A 22,944-nucleotide genomic window follows, 5' to 3' on the forward strand; every position below is an offset into this window, starting at 1 on the left:
ATAAACTAGGCAGGAGAAAAGCTGAGCACCTGGTGCCTATCTAAACATGCTTTAATTAAACTTGTCTCATAGGTGTTCAGGCAGTAGATTAATTTGAAATCTTAGGAACATATCTGTCCATTCAATTAATTTCTTGATGCGTGCATTTAAAGATTTCAATCTTTATTTGCTATGGGGTTTTCTTTTACTTCATTTAATGCTGCATTATCCACTATCAGCTCCTTTTTACATAATTGGCTGTACATCTGCCTTTCTATCCATCCTTTTGGCTTTATATTTTCAATAGGCTTCCTCTTTCTATTTAACCCCTTTCAGAATCTTCATCATCTGCACAGGCTTTACTTCATTCCAATTTTTTTATTGCTATTATGCCCCCTCCTTTCCTGTCACCCACCTGCACCCTCCTTCTACAGCCTTCCTCTCTCTTATTTTAGGCAGCGCAATACAAGTGCCACGTTCTGCCAGGCCCTCCTGATCAGTGCCTTTCTTCTTGTCTGTTTTGCTTTCATTTTTGTCCTAATCCCAAATCTACTGCAGCAGCATTTGTCATCACTGTTTGGTAACTTCTTTTCTTCTTTTAATCTGTGTCTTCTCTCACACTCTCCATATTGTTTCAACACAGCTACACTTGTGTTAGTGGAAAGGCTCAGGGTTGAACCGTACTTGTATGTATGTGCTGGTCGATGAGGGGGAAAGAGTCTGGGAGACATTAGCTTCATCTTGAACTTTTAAAACCCATTGCTTCATCCCAAAATGTGAGGTCAGAAAAGTTTTCCATTAAAACCTTACCATTCAGGGGTGATTTGCTGTTTGTTTTCTTGAAAGTCTCCTCGTTTCAAGTAATTGATCATTCCACTGTCATTTCAGGTCATAGATTTTTATTTTAAATGGTGGTGGTTCTCACTGTGATGGAGCTTAATTTATTTTTCACACAAGTTGTCAAATGGGAGTAGGATGTTTTCAGTTTGTAAGGTTTGTTTTAGATAAGAATCAACTAAGGGTCATCAAAAGCCCATTGGAGTCAAATCACTGATTTCACTGAGCTTTGGCGCAGGATCTAATATGATAGAGAGCTAATGTACTTTATACCTTCATTTACAAAGTAGTTAGTAACTGCTGCCATTTAGGCCCCAATCCAGCCCAGCACTTAAGCACGTGCTTAATTGTAGGCGTGTTTATAGGGTACAAAATTAGTATGTGCTTAAGTTCTTTGCTAGGTCAGGGCCTTGCTAGTCACAGATTTACCATATTTTACAAAAATATTTATTTCATTTGTATTTATTTCAGTTTAATAGCCACTTTGGTGAGGAGCCAAGGCCTATATTCTCATGGGGGATTTAGGTGCCTAGCTGTCCTTTTAAGCACCTAATCCAATATTTAGGGCATGGCTGGCATTCCCAAAAACCCTGCTCAGCTGCCACCCAACCCTGTCGGTGCCTAAATTCCATTGGAAAAGTCTTCCAGATGCCTACATTTCTGTCAGTGGGTAAATGCACAGCCACCTAAGTCCTGACACTACTGAGCTGCTCAGTGCCTAATGCACACCGCAACCCTATCAGGATTCACAAACAAGGCATTTCCCCACCTATCTCAAGTGCTGGACACAAGCTACTTGGTGCGCTCAGAGCACATCTAACATGTGCAAAATTTGGTGACACTAGTGTCTCCCACTGGTTAAAGCACTTACACATGATGTGAGAGATGTAGGTTCAAATCTCCACTCCGCCAGAGCCCAGCTCCCTCCCTGCTACAGTGAGCACCTCAAGCAGTAGAATACTCTGAGGTGGTCCCCTCTCCTTGTTGAAGCAGTTCCAGTTTATGGGAAATACTTAAACATTAATTGAGCCAGAAAAGTGGTACCCTGCTCAGTATTCTGGCATCTGTGAATCCCTAACTCTCCCTATGCAGTGAGTGGGAAGCCTGGGCACCCAACTCAGAGTTGTGAATTCCACAAGGCAGCAAGGCACCTACAAGTTAGATGTTGCAATGCTGAGCAATTCAGTGTTCCTATGTCATAGAATATTAGGGTTGGAAGGGACCTCAGAAAGTCATCTAGTCCAACCCCCTGCTCAAAGCAGGATCAATCCCCAATTTTTGCCCCAGATCCCTAAATGGCCCTCTCAAGGATTGAACTCACAACCCTGGGTTTAGCTGGGTTTAGTGACATTAATGTCACTAAATTCCCCTTGTGAAACTAGCCCCACCTCTTCCTGTGTGTACAATACCTAGCACAATAGGGTCCTAGCCCTTACTTGCACCATTGGATGCTACTGCTGCATTTTAAGTCTCTGATCCTTCAGCTGCTAGCAACCAGGTGGCCTGCTGCACACACATGGAGCCACAGTAAAGCCAAGGGATAAAATCATAGAAGGACTGGTGTGCTGTCAGTTGCAGGACTGGGGCCTGTTTGTCATTATTAATGAGTGAAGTAGCTCCTTTCATCTTAGTTTTACCATGGTTTCAGCTCCTAACTAGGTGCTATGCTCTGCATTTACAGTAAGAGAATTCTGGAGATGTAGCCAAGGATTGCTTTAGACAAGGGCAAGCCCAACTTGACCCAGAAAAGATACAGGTCAAGATACTGCAGGTCCAGTGTGATGGTGAGTTTCAAGTGTTGAAAGTGGGTGGTTTGGTTTTTGGGTTTTTTAACAGATTTTTGTGTTATAATCAAATACAATAGACCCAAAAATAAAGGACACAGATACCCCAAGAAGCCCCCAAACCACTCTTTTTCTAATAATAATACCAGAATAATTTATAACAAGATCCCTCACCCTCTGGTATCGGTATCTTTAATCCAGGGGTTCTCAAACTGGGGATCAGGAGGTTATTATGTGGGGGGGTCACGAGCTGTCAGTCTCCACCCCAAAACCCACTTTGCCTCTAGCATTTATAATAGTGGTTAAATATATAAAAATGTGTTTTCAATATATACGGAGGTTCACACTCAGAGGCTTGCTATGTGAAAGGGGTCACCAGTACAAAAGTTTGAGAATCACTGCTTTAGTCCTTCTTAGACAGTATTATTTTCCCCCTCTAATTGCCCAGTCACAAATACCATTTAAGGCTTAAATTCCACTCTTTTTACAGGGGGGTATATTTCCCAGCATGCTCTGCTGGGGTAGCTGGCACTTTATATCCAGAAGAAAGGCTAAAATGGCAATTTTTATATTCCTGTAGCTGACTAGTATACCAAGTGTCAGAGGGGTAGCCATGTTAGTCTGTATTCACAAAAACAACGAGGAGTCTGGTGGCACCTTAAAGACTAATACATCTGAAGAAGTGGGGTTTTTACCCACAAAAGCTTTTGCCTAAATAAATCTGTTAGTCTTTAAGGTGCCACCGGACTCCTGACTACTATAGGTTCTAGCTCCTTTCTCTCCAAGTATAAGCAGAATGGCTTTTTTTTTTCTGGTTTCTTGCTATCTTTTCAGCAATGCTCATTCCTTTAAGAGTGAATGTATTACTCCATAAATTCACCATACACTATAATCCCCTCACTAACTCCTCTTTGTTCATGGCTAGTGAGGGGTGAGGGGAATGAAAGTGAGGGGAAAAGATAATAGAAGAGGATTTATGTATCAAGCAGAGAATAAAGAAGAATATCCAGCATTTCAAAAATCATCCTTGACGTAGAAGGAATGTACAAGAACATCTTGGGTAGGTATTTCGTTCAGCTAAATGGCACACCCTTAGAGGCAGGGAACTGGGCTAGTTTCAGCTGGTAGAAATTCTATAGGAAGAAGCGGGTGGGGATGTAGAGGATTCAGCCTTCTAAATCTGTGTCCATCTGCATGGATCCACTGTGGAAAACTAGCATTAGCCCATACAGTACAAGAGCTGCAAAAAGAAAAGGAGGACTTGTGGCAACTTAGAGACTAACAAATTTATTTGAGCATAAACTTTCGTGAGCCACAACTCACTTCATCAGATGCATTCTCACAAAAGCTTATGCTCAAATAAATTTGTTAGTCTCTAAGCTGGCACAAGTACTCCTTTTCTTTTTGCGGATACAGACTAACACGGCTGCTACTCTGAAACCAGTATAATAGCTGTGGATTGATTTGAGTTCATACCAGAGGACTGGACTCTGTCACCCATTTATTTCCTGTTTCAGTGGGATTATTTGCAGAGTAAAATACTGCTGATCCTGAGTAAGAGGGGCAGAATCTAGCCCTCTGACCTCACTGTGCCTCAACCCACCAGTTTTATGTAGAGTAAGATGGAAAGTTGCAACCCTGCTAGTCCCCAGACCTTCAAAGCCCAGGAAGCTCATACCTGCAAGAGATCTGCTGAGAGGTTTTTCATGGGACAAGGAAAGGGGGAGCAGATCAGACACTCATTCCTCTCCCATTTCTGTGCCTCTCGTTCCAGATGCTCTTGAAATGAGTTCCTTTGGTGCACAATGGAAGGAGTTCCGGCATATCTTTGAGTCTATTTTGGATCAACTTTATAAATGTTATCTGCATGCTTGTGAGCCAGACCTTGGAAGCATGTACATTTCAAGGACTATTCTACTGAGATGGTCCAAACAATATCGGTTTGTAGAATATTCATAGACCTTTGCATCAATCCATGTTGTATTTGTGCATTCCTGCTCACTGAGTGGGTTCCCTGTGGAATATGGAATCAGGTGTGGGTGAGTGATGCAAAATCCCAAGGCTGTTTATGCAGAGACCCAGCCTTTGAAGCTCTACCCCCTGGGGGAAAGGGGCCATGACAGGTTCTCTCTCTTCCAGGAAGACTGAGACCAAAAGTCCTAAAGAATATAGAAGTGTTAGCCTAAGCTGACAGAGGGGTATCCTTCTTGATCTGCAAACTGACATGAACCCTTAACCAAAGGGGCTAACCCAGCTCAAAGGGATATAAGGGCTGGAACTTGCCAGAGTTTCCATGTGGAAGATGGTTGACCTTAGGTAAGCCTAACTTGTTTAGACCTTTTTATTGGTTTTGATATGTTTTCTCTATATGGCTTTTGTCCTCAAACAAGGATACTTTGCTTTGCGAAAGCTGGTTGGTCGCTGAGATTCAGTGTCAGAGCTGTTGAGAGAGCAAACTGCAGGTGCAGAACTAGGTTCAAACCTGCTGGGATAAATCACAGTAAATTGCAGGGGAACTGCAGCCTAAATCTCTGGTCAGGAGGTAATGCGATGTAGTTCCCTGCCTACAGTGAGCTGACAGCTGAAGGCATGAGATCTAAGTGAGGCATCACTTGAGCAGACCACAGAGAGGTCAGAGCTGCAGTTACCCTGAAACTGTGGCCATGTACTTCACTAAAAATACATAGAATGCCCTATAAAACTACTCTGACTGCAAGGAGATCATAGAATATCAGGGTTGGAAGGGACCTCAGGAGGTCATCTAGTCCAACCCCCTGCTCAAAGCAGGGCCAATCCCCAACTAAATCATCCCAGCCAGGGCTTTGTCAAGCCTGACCTTTAAAACCTTTAAGGAAGGAGATTCTACCACCTCCCTAGGTAAACCCATTCTAGTGCTTCACTACCCTCCTAGTAAAAAAGTTTTTCCTAATATCCAACCTAAATCTGCCCCACTACAACTTGAAACCATTATTCCTCATTCTGTCATCTGGTACCACCGAGAACAGTCTAGATCCATCCTCTTTGGAACCCCTTTTCAGGTAGTTGAAAGCAGCTATCAAATCCCCCCTCATTCTTCTCTTCTGCAGACTAAATAATCCCAGTTCCCTCAGCCTCTCCTCATAAGTCATGTGCTCCAGCCTCCTAATCATTTTTTGTTGCCCTCCGCTGGACTCTTTCCAATTTTTCCACATCCCTTTTGTAGTGTGGGGCCCAAAACTGGACACAGTACTCCAGATGAGGCTTCACCAATGCCAAATAAAGGGGAATGATCACGTCCCTCGATTTGCTGACAATGCTCCTACTTATACAGCCCATTATGCCATTAGCCTTCTTGGCAACAAGGACACACTGTTGACTCATGTCCAGCTTCTCATCCACTGCGACCCCTAGGTCCTTTTCTGCAGAACTGTTGCCTAGCCGCTCGGTCCCTATTCTGTAGTAGTGCATGGGATTCTTCCGTCCTAAGTGCAGGACTCTGTACTTGTCCTTGTTAAACCTCATCAGATTTCGTTTGGCCCCCAATTCTCTAGTTTGTCTAGGTCCCTCTGTATCCTATCTCTACCTTCCAGCGTTTCTACCACTCCTCCCAGTTTAGTGTCATCTGCAAGCTTGCTGAGGGTGCAATCCATGCCTTCATCCAGATCATTAATGAAGATATTGAACAAAACCGGACTGACCCTTGGGGCATTCTGCTTGATACTGGCTGCCAACTGGACATGGAGCCATTGATCACTACTCATTGAGCCCGATGATCTAGCCAGCTTTTTATCCACCTTATAGTCCATTCATCCAGCCCATACTTCTTTAACTTGCTGGCAAGAATACTGTGGTAGACCATATCAAAAGCTTTGCTAAAGTCCAGGAATAACACATCCACTGCTTTCCCCTCATCCACAGAGCCAGTTATCTTGTCATAGAAGGAAATTAGATTAGTCAGGCATGACTTGCCCTTGATGAATCCATGCTGACTGTTCCTGATCACTTTCCTCTCCTCTAAGTGCTTCAGAATTGATTCCTTGAGGACCTGCTACATGATTTTTCCAGGGACTTAGGTGAGGCTGACTGGTCTGTAGTTCCTCAGATCCTCCTTCCCTTTTTAAAAGATGGGCACTATATTAGCCTTTTTCCAGTCATCTGGGACCTCCCCTGATCGCCATGAATTTTCAAATATAATGGCCAATGACTCTGCAATTACATCAGCCAACTCCTTTATCACTCACAGATGCAGCGCATCCAGCCCCATGGACTTGTGCTCATCCAGCTTTTCTAAATAGTCCTGAACCACTTCTTTCTCCACAGAGGGCTGGTCACCTCCTCCCCATACTGTGCAGCCCAGTGCAGTAGTCTGGGAACTGACCTTGTTCGTGAAGACAGAGGCAAAAAAAAGGATTGAGTACATTAGCTTTTTCCACATCCTCTGTCACTAGGTTACCTCCCTCATTCAGTAAGGGGCCCACACTTTCCTTGAGCTTCTTCTTGTTGCTAATATACCTGAAGAAACCCTTCTTGTTACTCTTAACATCACTTGCTAGCTGCAACTGCAAGTGTGATTTGGACTTTCTGATTTCACTCCTGCATGCCTGAGCAATATTTTTATACTTCTCCCTTATCATTTGTCCAATCTTCCACTTCTTGTTAGCTTCTTTTTTGTGTTTAAGATCAGCTAGGATTTCACTGTTAAGCCAAGCTAGTCGCCTGCCATATTTAATATTTTTCTACACATCAGGATGGTTTGTTCCTGCAACCTCAGTAAAGGATTCTTCTGAGATCATAATGCCAGACAATTTCCTCAGGCCTTCCTTGGAACATTTGCCTTCATGGACAGAGCTGAGCTATAGCCAGTTTTTAGGAATGGAATTTAGATTATTCTAGCACAATATCCATTGTCACTAATGAAAACACTGAGTTCATTATTTAAATAATTTAGATTAAATAATCTAATAACAAGCATATAAAAGATTACACTAAGTACAGAAACTAAAAGAAACAGTATATTCATGGAGCCATTATAAATTGGTTTTCTAATGTGATATATGCATCAGTCAACACGGGCACAGCCCTATTAGACTTGTAATTATTTAGTGAGCTCTGTCTTAGCCGTTATAATTTTTCACCTGTCATATTTTGAGGGTGGGGTGGTCTTTTTCCTATTTTTTAATTGAAAAGCAAAATTGGGGGGGGGAATCCTTTCTAAAACTTAGGATTTTAGAAGAAGACCCTGCTGAGGAAGTGTTCCAAATGCCAACTACTTTTTTACTTTAAAAAGGCAGATGAATACACTGTTTGTTATTTCAAAACGCAGTTGAACAGAGTTAAGAATTTACATTATGCCCTTGGAAATATTAGGATTTATTTATACGATGCTGTGTCCCAGTATAAGATAAAATTACATTCACTGCATTCCTAAGAAAAAGCAAGGTCAAATAATAACCTAAATCAAACCTTATTGATTTATTAAGTCTGTTTTCCCATGTATGGCTCTGCATGTAGCAAAGGGCAGGTGAGAGCTTAAATGAAAACTTAGTGCTGGAGCTTACTGAGAAGGCAAATGCCTTAAATGGATGCAAAAACAGTACACCTCTGTTCCTTCATTTGTCTCTTAAAAGCATAAATTGTACAGTTTGACACTACAGAATAACAGTTCTAAGCAAGAAAGACATTGCAAGAATTAGTAAAGCTGTATTACAAAAGAGCATATACACAAATATCAGGAAAAACCTACTGGTTCAGTGTATTGTTGCTGTGACTGGCTGGCAAGGTAGTTTCATATCAGCAAAACCAGAATAAATGCCAGTTTGCAAATGTTAAGATTTATTAAAGAAATGCTTTCCAGTAACTGAGACAGATTCAGAAAGACTCCGGCTGGCATACTTCATAGCATATTTGAAGCTATACTCATGGAACTTTATGCTTCCAATAAAATATTTGTATTTACAAGGCATATTCAACCGTAACAGGAACACAATCTTGATTCATCCCCAGAGCAGGTCCATTCTGTGCACTGAATGAGGCATGGGTCCTATGGGAAAAGATCTCATGTAATCATGTAACTAAAGACTGTATCATAATTCATACACACGAAGGGCCCAAGCTGGCATAGAAGACACAGTCTTAATTCTGGTATTTCCTAATTTTTTGAGTGCTTGGCTTTGCAATCTTAATGTATCACCACTGCTAAATATATAGATATAGATATAGTGACAGGGTCAGGCCAGATGGCTACAGGAGAGTAATAGAAGGCAGATATATTAGCCCCAGACTAAGTAGGTCCCTTTTCCCTGGGTAAGGTAACAGGGAAGGTTCCAGAACAATCAGGAACCTTCTGGAGATAATTAAGACAGGCTGATTAGAACACCCGCAGCCAATCAAGAACCTGCTAGAATCAATTAAGGAAGGCTAATCAGGGCACCTGGGTTTTAAAAAGTTTGTGGTGTGCATTTGAGGAGCTGGGAGCAAGAGGAACTAGGAGCTGAGAGCGAGAACGTGGACTGTTGGAGGACTGAGGTGTACAAGCATTATCAGACACCAGGAGGAAGGTCCTATAGTGAGGATAAAGAAGGGTTTGGGAGGAGGCCATGGGGAAGTAGCCCAGGGAGTTGTAGCTGTCGCACAGGAGGCACTCTAGACAGCTGCATTCCACAGTAGAACCCAGTAGAGGGCAGGCCTGGGTTCCCCCCAAATCCTCCCAACTCGTGGTCAGACACAGGAGGAGTCGACCTGGACTGTAAATTCAGAAAACCGGCCAAGCTGAGGGCTGCCGTGAAGCTCCAAGGCGAGCAAATCTGCCAATAATGCAAGACCCACCAAGGTAGAGCAGGAACTTTGTCACAATTATATATGTGTATATCTATATATACACACACACACACACATACATAATATGTATATATAGATATACACACACACCTGAAGATAAAAGAATCTGACCTTTGATATATGTTGACACTTGAAAGATTTGATAAATATTTTAGGTACTGTGTTATTTAGTAATCTGACCATCATATTAAAACCAGTTGTTCATGGATTAATAATGAAATGATGAACTTTATATGAGTTTGTGGAGTCCAGGTGGTTGCTGGGCAGTACAAGTGATACATTTCTGAGGGGCAAGTCTGAGACTGGGAGTTTGCTGGTGTTGCCCTGCAGTGTAATTACTGAGTGGCTGGCTATAGCACTCATACAGTATAGCTGGGAGTGATTTACATGCTGGAAGCTGTGTGTGAGCAGACCAGAAGTGGTTGTTCTCTCAGCGAAGCAAGGTAATAGGCACCCCAGCTGGGAAAATTAAAGGGACATAGCTTTCCATCTATCCAGATTGTATCCTGGGTAATGTCACAATAGGTTAATAGCACTTAGCTCTTGGAGGTTGACTCTATGTGTCATATACCTGCTAAGAAGCGCTACACATTTTGAGCACTCAGGCTGTATTTCATCTTGCTTTCTGTTCAGTGGGTCTAATTCTGCCCACTTTTAATCCCAATAAATTTCCTAAAGCCTTTAAAATGTTTAGATGGTCTAATGAGATTTTGTTCACAAGCTCACACTGTCTTTATTTTCAACTGCGGTATTCTACATGGGCTTGAGGTCTTTCCTCTGTTTTAGTCTGCTTTATGATTTTTCTGACAAGCACTGCTCCTTTTCCTTCCATCTGTGGTATCTTCAGACAGATTTGTCAGTTATTTCCCTTTATTTACTCTAATGCAGTTCTCAGTTGAGAAAGTTTGAAATTAGATTATCCAAGTGTTCCTGGATTACTGCTTTTCACAAAAAGAAAATGCATCCGATGAAGTGAGCTGTAGCTCACGAAAGCTTATGCTCTAATAAATTTGTTAGTCTCTAAGGTGCCACAAATACTCCTTTTCTTTTTGCGAATACAGACTAACACGGCTGCTACTCTGAAACCTGCTTTTCACAATATCTCCTCTTCTTCTTCGTCAAATATTCATTCCATACTCTGTTTCCACTGTACTTAGTTAAAATTTCATAACATCTTTTGCTGTCTACTTACCCTTTTTCTTCAAGTCCATTTTGTCAATTTCAATTGCTTTCCTTCTTCAGAACTATTGTATCATCTTGAATCTTGCTTCCAATTGGCACCTTTCATTAAGTTGATGTGTGTGTTTATATTATAGGCAGGTCTGGTAGCACCATCTATTATTTAGATTTACTGACACTTCCCATTATAAGACCCTATTTTCAATTGTTTATAACTTTGCCAGACTTTAACTCTTTGGGCTGAAATAGTCTATACCAGGTGGCTGCCTCAAACTGTTTTTAGAAAGCTTCAGCCAAAATGGTTCAGCTGTTTCTGAGAACAAGGGGAAAATACCTAATATTGCAAAATAATGTAAAGGAAATATCTGTATTTTGTTTTCTTAAAAAGGGGGCCAATCTTAAAAAAAAAATTAGCACCCCCATGCTTTGGAGAAGGGACTTGAAATTTGTCAGAAAGGAGGCTTTTGTATTATGGATATGGCTTTTGCTGTTCTTGTAAAAAGGCACATCAATTTGGACAAATTATAAGATTTGGAAAATATCTCAATTTGCACATGCTCAATAGATACTTCTTACAGTTTAGCAGCTAAAAATCTCCAAATCTCCAGCCTTCCTGGGCATACTTCATCTTCTCACAGCTACCTACATGCAAATGTGCAGTCTGGTCAGCAATTATCATAGAGCAACAGAACATATACTCCATCCCCTCACATCTCCTATGTGTAATTGGATGGGTGCCTGTGTCATCCCCAGAGTATGCTTGTATCCCCTGGGTGGAATCTGGCACTAGTCTTGAGAGCAGGGAACCTCTCTTTGTGCTCTCAATGCCAACCTCCACCCTTATTAACTCTCAGGAAGCCTGAAGGAGAAAGCTGCCAAACTTGAATGCAGATGGGACAACATCTGGACTGGGAAGGAAGGAAGGGAGTACAGCAGATTGAGACAAGGAGTCTGGTGAGAATGGAACTAGAAAAGTGAGGGGAGAAAAAAAAAACCCTGATGGATCTGGGGGAGTAGGACTGGGAGAAGACTTATTTACACACAAATACTTGCTTATATATTGTGTGAAATGATTATAATGGGCCAGATGTTCAAATTTCTCAGCACCCAGTAGCTGCCATAGTTCTTATGAGCTGTTAGGAGCTGACCACTTCTAAAAAATCTGGCTCTAATATTGCATTTCCCCATCTTCAGACATAACAGTCATAGGGTGGTGTCCCCTGATTGCAAAACAAATGGAAAACACTACATATATGTGCAGTATATGAATAGACTTACTGGTAAATATTTTGAGTTTCTAATCTTTTTTTACTCAGTTTCCACTGTCTTGCACATACTTGATGGAACAATCACATGGCTAGAGTAACATTTGAACTTTAAAATAACACTTACAAATGCATTAATCATTATACAAACATAGAAAATGCTTTACTCCCAATGATGGTACACTTATACAGTTGTCACCTTTGAGCTTTCTTCCCCACCACCTTTTTTATTTAGAACCTCCTCCCTATCCTGGTGCATCAAGCACTCTCATCACTAATACCCTTTCTTAAGAGATATATTTTCTGCCAAGCTCCTTAAGCAATAATCCACCAAAGAGCTGTGTTAAAAACAAATCTGGAAAAATGTTTTAAAAATAACTCTGTAAAAATTGCAAAATCCTCTCATTCCTTCCCTTTAAATTTGAATATTAATTTAGGCTGAAGTTACCCTGTGCTTGTTATGGCTCAAATCCTATAACTTGGATAAACCAGATAATGACTGTGAAGGACCAGACTTGGTTTATGTAACACTACTGGAAAAGTCTCAATAATCCAATTATTATATTTTATTTTGCAGATAAGATTGTGTGCCCTTGTTGTTTTGTGTAAAAGCCAGCCTCATTTCATCTAATTTATACAGAAATTGTCAGTCTGCACCTGAAATGCTAGATTAGCTCTTATTTCATTGTCCCTTTACTTGACACTTGCAGTCTCTAATGGTCTCTGCAATACAGAGTCTTGCCTGAATAACTCCCTGACTTAAATCAGTGACTGTATGTAGAATACTATGTCAAGTTAGTGGCTGACATCAATTCCCTGTCACTTCCTCCAATATGTCAGTTTGCAATAGTCTAATCATAGCATTAAATAGTCATGCTAGCTGCATTCAGTAGCACTGAAGGTTCCCCCCCATGGGCAATGGGTATCTAACTCCAGGGAAGGCTGAGCCTGCCCAAACAGCTTTGCATGGCCCCACCCACGCTCTGCCCCCTTGGCCCTTCCTGCTTCCCGGTGCTGTGCTATGCGGGGGCTCTTCTCCTGTGGCCAGGGACCCAGGCTGGGGCTAATACAGTAGTGCAAGTGGAATCCATTTCTCACTGATATGGAAGGAAGTACAGAGAGGCACACGACTTCCTCATGTGAGCCTCCATGTGACTCCTCCTCGCCCCAGCCCAGGGTCCCCATGCTCTCCCCAACCCCTTCCCATGATTTACCCCCCTTACCGGGGCGGGGGGGGGGGGGCTCTGTTCTCTTCCTGAGGTGCTGGAGACTTCGGAACCACAGTGGTGAAAGGAGCCGAACGTAGGGCTGCTGGGCAGCCCCATGCCCACAGCTCCTCTGGCGTGGCTGTACCACCCCAGCCGTTCCACGCAGGGTTTCTTCTGTCTGTACAGCAGCCAGCCCCACCAGAGGACAGGGCAGGGAGGGGATAGGTCTGGGACAGTACAGCCATGCTGGAGGAGCTGCCAGCGTGGGGCCGCCTGGTGGCCCCAGGTTCTGCTCCTTTCCCCACTGTGGTTCTCGGGAGAGCCCTGCAGTTCAGGGAGGCAGCAGCGGGGCAGCACCTGCAGAGCTACCTGGCCACTTCTACACCTTAGAGCCCGAGGGATATGCCAGTTGCTTCCAGGAGCCGCCCGAGGTAAGCGCCACCCAGCCAGAACCTAGACCCCTCCCACATCCCAACCCCCGCCCCAGCTCTGAGCCCCCTCCCACACCCAAGCTCCCTCCCAGAGCCCACACCCCTCACCCCCTCCTGCACCTCTGCCCCATCCCTGAGCCCTCTCCCACACCCAAACTCCCTCCCAGTCCCCACTCCCCCTCCTGCACCCCAACCCCCACCCCAGGCTCAGCCCAGAGCCCCCTGCCACACTCCAAATCCCTGCCCAAATCCTGAGGCTGTTACTGCTACACTTCTCTTTGCCTTCTCCTGGGTCTTCTTCCCCAACCTCTTCCAGCTACTGGTCCACCTGAATCCCAACATCCTCCCCATCTTCAAATCCATTTCCTGCTCTCAGAAGTCTTCTGAAAAAAGAAAAGGAGGACTTGTGGCACCTTAGAAATTTATTTATTTAAATTTATTTGAGCATAAGCTTTTGTGAGCCACAGCTCACTTCATCAGATACATTTGGTGGAAAATACAGTGGGGAGATTTATACACACACACACGCAACATGAAACAATGGGTTTTATCATACACACTGTAAGGAGAGTGATCACTTAGGATGAGCCATCACCAGCGGGGGGGGGGGGGGGGGGAGGAGGAAAACCTTTCATGGTGACAAGCAAGGTGGGCTATTTCAAGCAGTTAACAAGAACGTCTGAGGAATAATGGGGGGCGGGGTGGGGGGGAGGGGAGAAATAGTTTTACTTTGTGTAATGACTCATCCACTCCCAGTCTCTATTCAAGCCTAAATTAAATTGTATCCAGTTTGCAAATTAATTGAAGTCTTCTGGTTTACTAGTTGCAAGAACTCCCTTTGGTGGGGCAGGCTCCCCAGAGAACCCTTTGCCCCACCACTAGGCTTTGGAGACAGGCCCCTTCTCTCCTGCCCAGCCCTTGTGGACTGTCCTATGCTGCTCTCCATAACCACCCCTTGGTGGCCTTGCACAACTGAAACCAGTCCCAATTCTTCTTTCTGTCCTTCCTCCCTCCTTCTTCCTCAACTCCTTCTCTCCCCCCTCTCCGTTGAACAAGAGCCTTGCAGGAGGGAATCAGACCTTTCCTGCAAATCCCCTGGGTCTCCATGTTGGACCTGCAGAGTTGTCACAGAACATCCTGACTCAGCAACCATCTTTCCCCTCTCAGCCAAGTCCACAGCTGGCACTCTGAAGGAGTCTGAGGCCTAGCCTACCTGTCAGAAACTCTACAAGGGGGAATAAGGCAGTTCAAGTTCACCTGGGAGAAGTTAGATCTATATTATTCCAAGGTGCTTCCCTGCCTAATTAACTGCCTCCCAGTTATTCAGTGAGTTAAGGACCTCGGTTAGAGAGGGATTGTAGATAAAGGATCCTGCCACCAGCAGCCTGGTGGAAAACTGCCAGATGAACCAATGCTCCAAAGGAGGAATTATAGTTGGGTGGCAGCTACAGACTTTTCTGTCAAATTTGCTTTGCCATAAAAAAAGAACAATAGAAAAGAATGAGGGAAAAGTAGAGCAAGAGGCCGAGGAAGCTGACAGAGGTAAGAAGTAGCTCAGAGAGCAGCAAGGGACTGAGAAGAACTGGCTCCGATTGTTCCAGACAAGGAATCTGAGCTGGATCCAGTAAAAGGGGTGGTTCTGGGTTCCCCTACTGCTCCCCCCACCCCCCCAACTAAGAAGGGAAGCTTAGGTGTCAAAAAGGAAGCCAAGAATGGCAAGTGCCAGAGAGTGGCCTGAAGGTCATTAGATATTTGAGTTTCATATTTTCTGGACTTTTCTGTTAATCCCTAGAAGGAGAATGGTCTGAGCAGTGCCCTGGCTGGAGGGCTAGCTCACATATGTCCACAGTCCGTTGTGGCACCAGCATAATTAAAGAGGATGCTAGACTGAGAAACCCCCTGCAATCCCACACCCAAGCAGTGTGGAGGTGAAACAACAGAATCTCATGATGTTTGGGTTTCTTTTCTTAAAGCCCCAGTTACTGCAGTCTTGTGATTATGGGAGACTCCCTGCTTTCATTTTTTTAAGGAAAGCTTTTAGCCCTCATGATTGTAGGGAGAAGCTTTAAAAAGTGGGCCCCAGAGGCTCAAAAAGCAGAAAGTAAATGAAAAAAAGACCCAGAATCATAAGGTTTTGTTTATTTTTTTAATCTCATTTTGGGGGCAGCTGACCCATGGTTTTTGAATTCTTGGCACTAACAATAGCAGCCCCCTATCAGGGAGTAGAACCCCCACTGTAACTGTGGGGGTAGAGAACCAGCAACAGATTAGTCAATGGGGGGGACCACACAGTTTACTGACAAAGTACAAAATATATGATTATGCATGTCTTCTGGATAATCGTTCCTTGTGACCCTACAACGGGAGACACAGACCACCTGCTATGATAAAGAATTGGTCTGTCACTACCTGTGTATCTGGTGCCATGCATACCAGCTACAAAGCTGAAGGATTTTACCACACACAGATTAATTTTAGTGAGCTCTGAAAAGCATGGAAAGACTCGTTTTTTCTAGTACTCAACAGGGAACAATAGAATAGAGAAAACAGTATTAATCCTACACATTCTCTCTCTCTCTCTCCCCCCCCCCCCGGCCCCTCATTTCACTACAGAACTTCTGCATCCGATCTTCTCCAACCCCTCCTTCTGCCCTGGCTTCCTGCTGCAGCTTTAAAAAAAAAAAAAACAGTATACAGAGTCTGTCACCCTGCCTGTCCACTCACCAGCTCCAGTCCAGCCAAACATACATCCCGTCACACCTTCCACAACCTCTACAACTGGACACCACCCACCATCTAGAGACACCCATGCTTTTCCACCATGCCACAATTACATGATCTCTGTGGCAGGAAACAATGGGAAGTTTGGGGTGTTTATTGGCGATGTTCTTTGCCTTTAGAAACAAGAGTGAATACATTATTTTTATTTAAAGATGAACTAAACAATGAAATCCAGAGCCTCCTGTTCACCACAGCCTGAAGTTCATGCTGATCTCTCTGCAGCACAGAGCCCGTCTCCTGAGATGGAGAGTAACGTTCGGTTTCTACAACCTTTATATGTCAACTGCCACCTCCATGCACCATTTGAGAAATGATGGAGAAAGAGAGCCATGTCCTGCTGAAATTAATGTAATTTAGTCCCAAAGCAACTTCAGCTGCAAGTCTGAAATATCCCCCTCCCGCAGCATTGGTAGGAACATAACACCTAATAGTGTTTCAAAAGCACATCAAAAAGCTATGCCAATATAGTTGGATGGAAAGGCAGTTTAAAATCTAAAGTTCACAAAATTCCTTTCCCAGCTCTCACCCTTCAGATTTAAACATGTAGCTGTAACTGCATTTGCCAATGGCTCTTTAACTGTGTGCTGTTCCTCGTACAGTACAGTCATTGAATGTCTTGCTTTTATCCATATAATATAACACAAAATAGGAAAGAATGTTGATTCTTTGGGTTCAATGACCACCTAGGGGGGGTAAAGGCCCCCTTACTTCTACAGGTTACCTATATTGTCAGAAACTGGGAGGAGGAAAGGTGGAAAGAGCAACTATTTCTGGGCTGCTACTTCTCCTTCCTGTACCAGTGAGAAGCAAGTGGGTGGTGTGATGGTTCTTGAGGTACACAGGATGGGAGTCACCTTTTTATTCCCTGCCTCCAGCACGAGGGAATCTTGCCCATGGTGTCCGAGTGTCCGCTCCCTAATACCACCAGCCTTTCAGCCACTCAAACACTCTCCATCTTGGCTATGCCAGCCCTGACTTTGCCTTGCTGGTTAACAAAAGGGGCACCCCAGGCTCCAAGTCCCTTTGAATTTTTCCCCCTGATCTATCCAATCCCCAATGCTAGCTATGCAAGGAAATCCCAGCTCCTCTGCTCCCAAAGGAGCACTATAGTTTTGCCTTAAATCACCGCTTCTTTAAAATCACACTGCACTTGTGATAGAATAAAAGCTTTATTTAAGGAAGTACATAGATTCTACTCAAGACAAGTGGCTACAATTCAAAACAAAATAAAATGTGAACCTGGGTCTACACTTATTATTATGTAACTTTCCTATCTAATAAAATCACTTTCCCTTCCGAAGTTCAGTCTGCTGCAGAGCTGGCTGGCTGGCTTCACAGAAACCAGGGATCAATTTTTCAATATCTCCACTCCCAAAGCATCTCTTCAGTGAAAAATTGAAAACCATTTCCTCCCCTGTGTTATACTGAAATGGACTTTTGTTTCTATTCCTAGACACAGCAAAGCCTGGTCTTGTTGTAATGGTCCTTTTTTACCTGCAGATGGTTTTGATTGTTTGCAGCTGCTTCTGCTGTTTTTCCATTGATAGTCTATTGAGCAAAGCTGAACAATTAAGCCTTAAGTTGCATCACCAGCTACACAGGGTACAGTGACAAATCCCTCCTGCTTGAATGGGCCATCATTGAAACATATTATCCCCTAGTAACTAACTTTACTCCAAGTCCATAAAGCATACTTTCAATATAATTATATTATTCTTTGAATATTATCCATACACACATCTTGCCATGATTATGAATCTTTTCAAGTTAAAAGCTTTCTGTAGATACCTCACGTTACTCTCTATGAATAACTATCCTGCAAGATGTTTGGTGTAGTGAGTTTGTCAGGTCTGTGGTCAGAGTTGTTTGCCAATGGGCCTCAATAACACAGGGGAACAGAGGTATGGAGCTTGTTCCACTCTGCCAACATGCCACCCAAAGCAGCTGAGCTAAGGTGGTGCAGAGAGGAAGGTAAACTAGGTCAGGAAGAATGGTGATGCAGCTCCCCATGGATCAAAGGCAGTCCGTACTTGACTCCTGGGGCAATGAAACTATGTGCTGTCACATAATCAGGCTGGATAGCAAGCCCAGCCCTTTGTCATTACCACATTGGCACAAATTTTTGCCCTTTTCTTCCAGATTTTCCCCTTTCAATAATCTCTTGTCTCCAAGATACTGAACCACTTTAGCCCAGATCTTACATTCTTAACTCATGTAAAACTCCCATTGAAGAATCTGTGCATTAATGGTTTCAAAGAAGACTCTTGATTAAATAAAGAGTGCAGGATCAGTCCATTTCTCACTACAGTATAGTTTTCTTCAGAGTGAGCTTCTCTAAAGGAAGTTCCATAATCACCTTGAAAAAAAAAAAATTATTGCAAATGGGGGAGGGAGGAAAAGAGTGGGAAGCTTTGCAACTGGAACTTTTGTAATCTGTACAATGTGGTTCTGTAAGGCATGTACTTTATTCTCAATTGTCTAGAGGCCTGAGATGGTAAATCAATGTTAGATTTTATATGTATTTATAAAGCCTTCACTTTCTGGCCATGATGGTCTAATAATATATACGTTTGTAATGCATTGTTCCTTCCTTCAAATATTTTAGCAGACGGGGGCTCAGGATATTGTATAGATGATAGTAAGCATCAGACATTATTAGAACCTCTCCTCTGGTCAGTTCATGTTTAGAGTAAGCATCTGAAAACCATCTTTCTGGTTTAGGCCACCAATGGGAATTATTCCTTCTCCAGCTTTAAAAGCCACATGAAATATTCATCACTTCATACAATTGGCTTTGCCAAAGAATTTGCATTTTCTGGAGTAGGTTTATTTCTGCATGTTTGTTGGGGGAGAAGAGAGGAAGAACATATTTCAGTGTAATTGAAAACAATTGGTGAAAGGAAGAGTGAGTCTGATTCAATGAAAACATACCTTAGGGAGAAAAGGTGCAAAGACAATTTATTTCCACATCCACTTTTGCTAACTGACCGATATAATAGAAGTGTCACAGAAATGCTGTGTGATAGAAATTAAAACTAAGACAGCTCAACTGAGACTTCTGTGAGAAGGCCAAGAGAAATAGAAGAGAAAGCTTCCTTGAAAAGAACAGTTAATCTGAGGAACGGTGGGGTGGGGGGGAGAAATAACATGGGGAAATAGTTTTACTTTGTGTAATGACTCATCCATTCCCAGTCTCTATTCAAGCCTAAATTAATTGTATCCAGTTTGCAAATTAATTCCAATTCAGCAGTTCAACCCACCCCCCACTGTTCCTCAGATATTCTTGTTAACTGCTGGAAATAGCCTACCTTGCTTGTCACCATGAAAGGTTTTCCTCCTTTCCCCCACCCCCTGCTGCTGGTGATGGCTGATCTTAAGTGATCACTCTCCTTACAGTGTGTATGATAAACCCATTGTTTCATGTTCTCTGTGTGTGTATATCAATCTCCCCTCTGTTTTTTCCACCAAATGCATCCGATGAAGTGAGCTGTAGCTCACGAAAGCTTATGCTCTAATAAATTTGTTAGTCTCTAAGATGCCACAAGTACTCCTTTTCTTTTTGCGAATACAGACCAACACGGCTGCTACTGTGAAACCAGTTAATATGTTGATTGTGCTTGGAAAAAAAACACAGTCATGATAAAAGGCAGGCAGTACTGGCTGCCAGAACAGTGATTGGTTCTGAAGGCCTGAAGGTCAGGGGCAGCAAAAACGGGGCAGGAGCAGGATAAAAATAATTACTACTTTTTTGTTTAAAAAAAAAATCATATGGGAATAATACATCCTTTGCAAAGTGCTCTGAGATCTGTAGATGAAAAATGCTATAAAAGCTGTCTTAAGCTACAGTATATTAAGTAATAGTACTTAATAATACTTTCAAACAAAAAAACACACATTTAGGATCAGGCTGTCAGTGTAGCTGTCATCTTACAAATAATTGTGCCTGTAATTTTTTTTTTTTAAGCACATGCTGGATAAAAGGAGGCTGAATCAAGATCTCCTTGATATTAAATAACTTAACATTTTAAAATCAAATGCAGAGTCTGATTGAAACTACTGAAAGTTCAGAATGAAGGCTGAAGCTCAATCCATTGTGAGCTGAATTACAAAGATCTCTGAGTGGTTTGAGAAAGATTGTGATCAATATAGTCTTACATGTTAAAAAAAATCTTTATGCACTTAGACGAAAGTAAAATATTGTTAAGTAGGAGTATAAGAAATCTCCATATACATAGAGTGCGTAAAGTTCATTGAAAAAGAAAAGGAATAAAAGAAGTCCAACATGAAAGGGCCATACACAGGAGTAGATCAAGGGTATGACAGAAATTAGAGATAAAGGAAGACCTATTAGATCATCAAGTTCATCCTCTGCAAATGTTGGATCAGTCTTTACAGCATATTTATTAGTTCTGTGCAGTATGGTGTTAAATGTTCCCCATGGAGGGACTGCCATCACTTCTCTTGGGAGATGGTTCTGCAGACTAATTGATCTACAAATGCAGCCACCCAGCCCACTCATTCAAAAACACATGGCTGTTGCATTTGCTGACATATTTATGGATTTGCTATTACTCTATTTTGGTATTAAAGACACAGGTTCTTTTTACTTATGGAGGGAGGTAGTATCACAGACAGGATGAGCCCACCAGGATACCAATTCTAGTCAGATATGCAGCAACCTGGCTGTAGGGTGATGCCTAAGGAACAGCACCAACACAAACTTATGTAGTGATTCTTTTAGATGAGGTTAATATACTCAAGTACACCAGAATTTGGGTCAGCATGCACTTGGGAAAATAAATAGTGAAGCAGTTTCTTTAAAACACAACAGAGAGAGAGCAGTCCATGTGGAGTTCTGAACTTGGAATCATTGCTGCAAAGCTTTGCTATTACTTAAGGTGACCAGGAACTGTATTCATATAGTGTGACTAAAATAAGACTCAGGAAGCATATCCTCCTGAATCTTTCCAGTGATTTCTCACCCAGTGACGAATTAACTCACTAGAGTCTGTTTTCCCTGAGCAGTCTGAAGCTGTGAAATGCTAATTTAATTACCCAGGATTTCAGTCCCGAGCATTACATAATTATTACCTTGAAAAGTCAAGAAGGACAAGGAGCCAACATCTGGTGAGGTGAGTCTTGCTAAAACCCATAATGCTGTGATGTCCACCCCTCTCCCTACACAAGAGCTGACAAGGTTAAGGTGGCTAGGTGGGCCAATTAACTGCCCAGGCTGCACCTAAAGGAGGAGGAGGGAGCAGGGATTAATTAGATGAGGCTCAGCTGGACAGGAACAGACAGCACCTGTTTAAAGCCCCAGAGCTAAGAACAGCTGGGGGCTGTATGGAAGTAATCTGCAGTCATTATCTGGGATGAGGGTGTTTGGTCTGGCTAAACCCAGAGAGTTAGAAAGGCTCAGGGGAAGAACAGCAAGGTATAGGATAGCGTAGACCAAGCCACAAATCAGAGGATCCCTGAACTGGAACCCAGAGTAGAGGAAAAGCCTGGTTTCCCCTGCTAGCCATAGAGTTGCCAGGTATCTGGTTTTTGACTGGAATGCCTGGTCTAAAAGAGACCCAGGGGGCTCCGGTTGGCACTGCAGACTGGGCCGTTAAAAGTCCAGTTGGTGGCACAGTGGAGAGCCTGGGCTATGGCACGCTTCCTACTTGCCCTAGTTCTGTGTGGGTCCCAGAAACAGCTGCCAGGTCCCTGCAGTCCCTAGACACTTGTGTGGCCAGGGAGGCTCCGGGTGTTGCCCCTGCCCTGAGGATCAGGTCCATAGCTCCCATTAGCCAGGAACTGCGACCAATGGCACCTGTGGGCGTGAGAGCAGTGTGTGGAGCCTTCCTGGCTGCCTAAGTGTCTAGTGGCTGTAGGGACCTGGAAGCTGATTCCCAGGAGCCATGGTAACCACTGCTGGAACCCCACACCCTCTCCTGCACCCCTGCCCCAGCCTGGAGTCCCCTCCCACACCCAAACTCCCTCCCAGAGCCCGCAGCCACACACCCTCACACCGTGCCCAACCCCAGCCCTGAGTCCCTTCCTGCACCCAAGCCCCTCATCCCTGGCCACACCCCGGAGCCTGCACCTCAGCCAGAGCCCTGACCTCACCCTGCACCCTAACCTCCTGCCCAGGCCTGGTGAAAGTGAGTGAGGGTGAAGGAGAGCGAGTAGCGGAGAGAGGGGGGATGGAGTCAGTGGGGGAGGTTGCCTTGGGGAAGGGGCAGGGCCGTTCAGTTTTGTGCGATTAGAAAGTTGGCAACCCTAACCAACCACTGGGGAAGTAGCACAGAGCAGGCGCTGGATAGCAGACAGCCTGGGACAGTTCACTGTAGAAGACTTTGATATGCTGGAAGGGGAGGACTACAGTGACCTGGCTGGAGGGCAAAGTCATGAAGAGGAAGCTGGAGCAAGTGGGGCAGCGAGGAGGATGTGTGGAGATATCGGAGGAGGGCACGGCACCTGAAAGGAGCTAATCCCCAGAGTGGCCAGGAGGTCATAGAATATCAGGGTTAGAAGGGACCTCAGGAGGTCATCTAGTCCAACCCCCTGCTCAAAGCAGGACCAATCCCCAATTTTTGCCCCAGATCTCTAAATGGCCCCCTCAAGGATTGAGCTCACAATCCTGGGTTTAGTAGGTCAATGCTCAAACCACTGAACTATT

Source organism: Dermochelys coriacea, chromosome 1, assembly GCF_009764565.3.
Source record: "Dermochelys coriacea isolate rDerCor1 chromosome 1, rDerCor1.pri.v4, whole genome shotgun sequence".
Classification (NCBI taxonomy): domain Eukaryota; kingdom Metazoa; phylum Chordata; order Testudines; family Dermochelyidae; genus Dermochelys; species Dermochelys coriacea.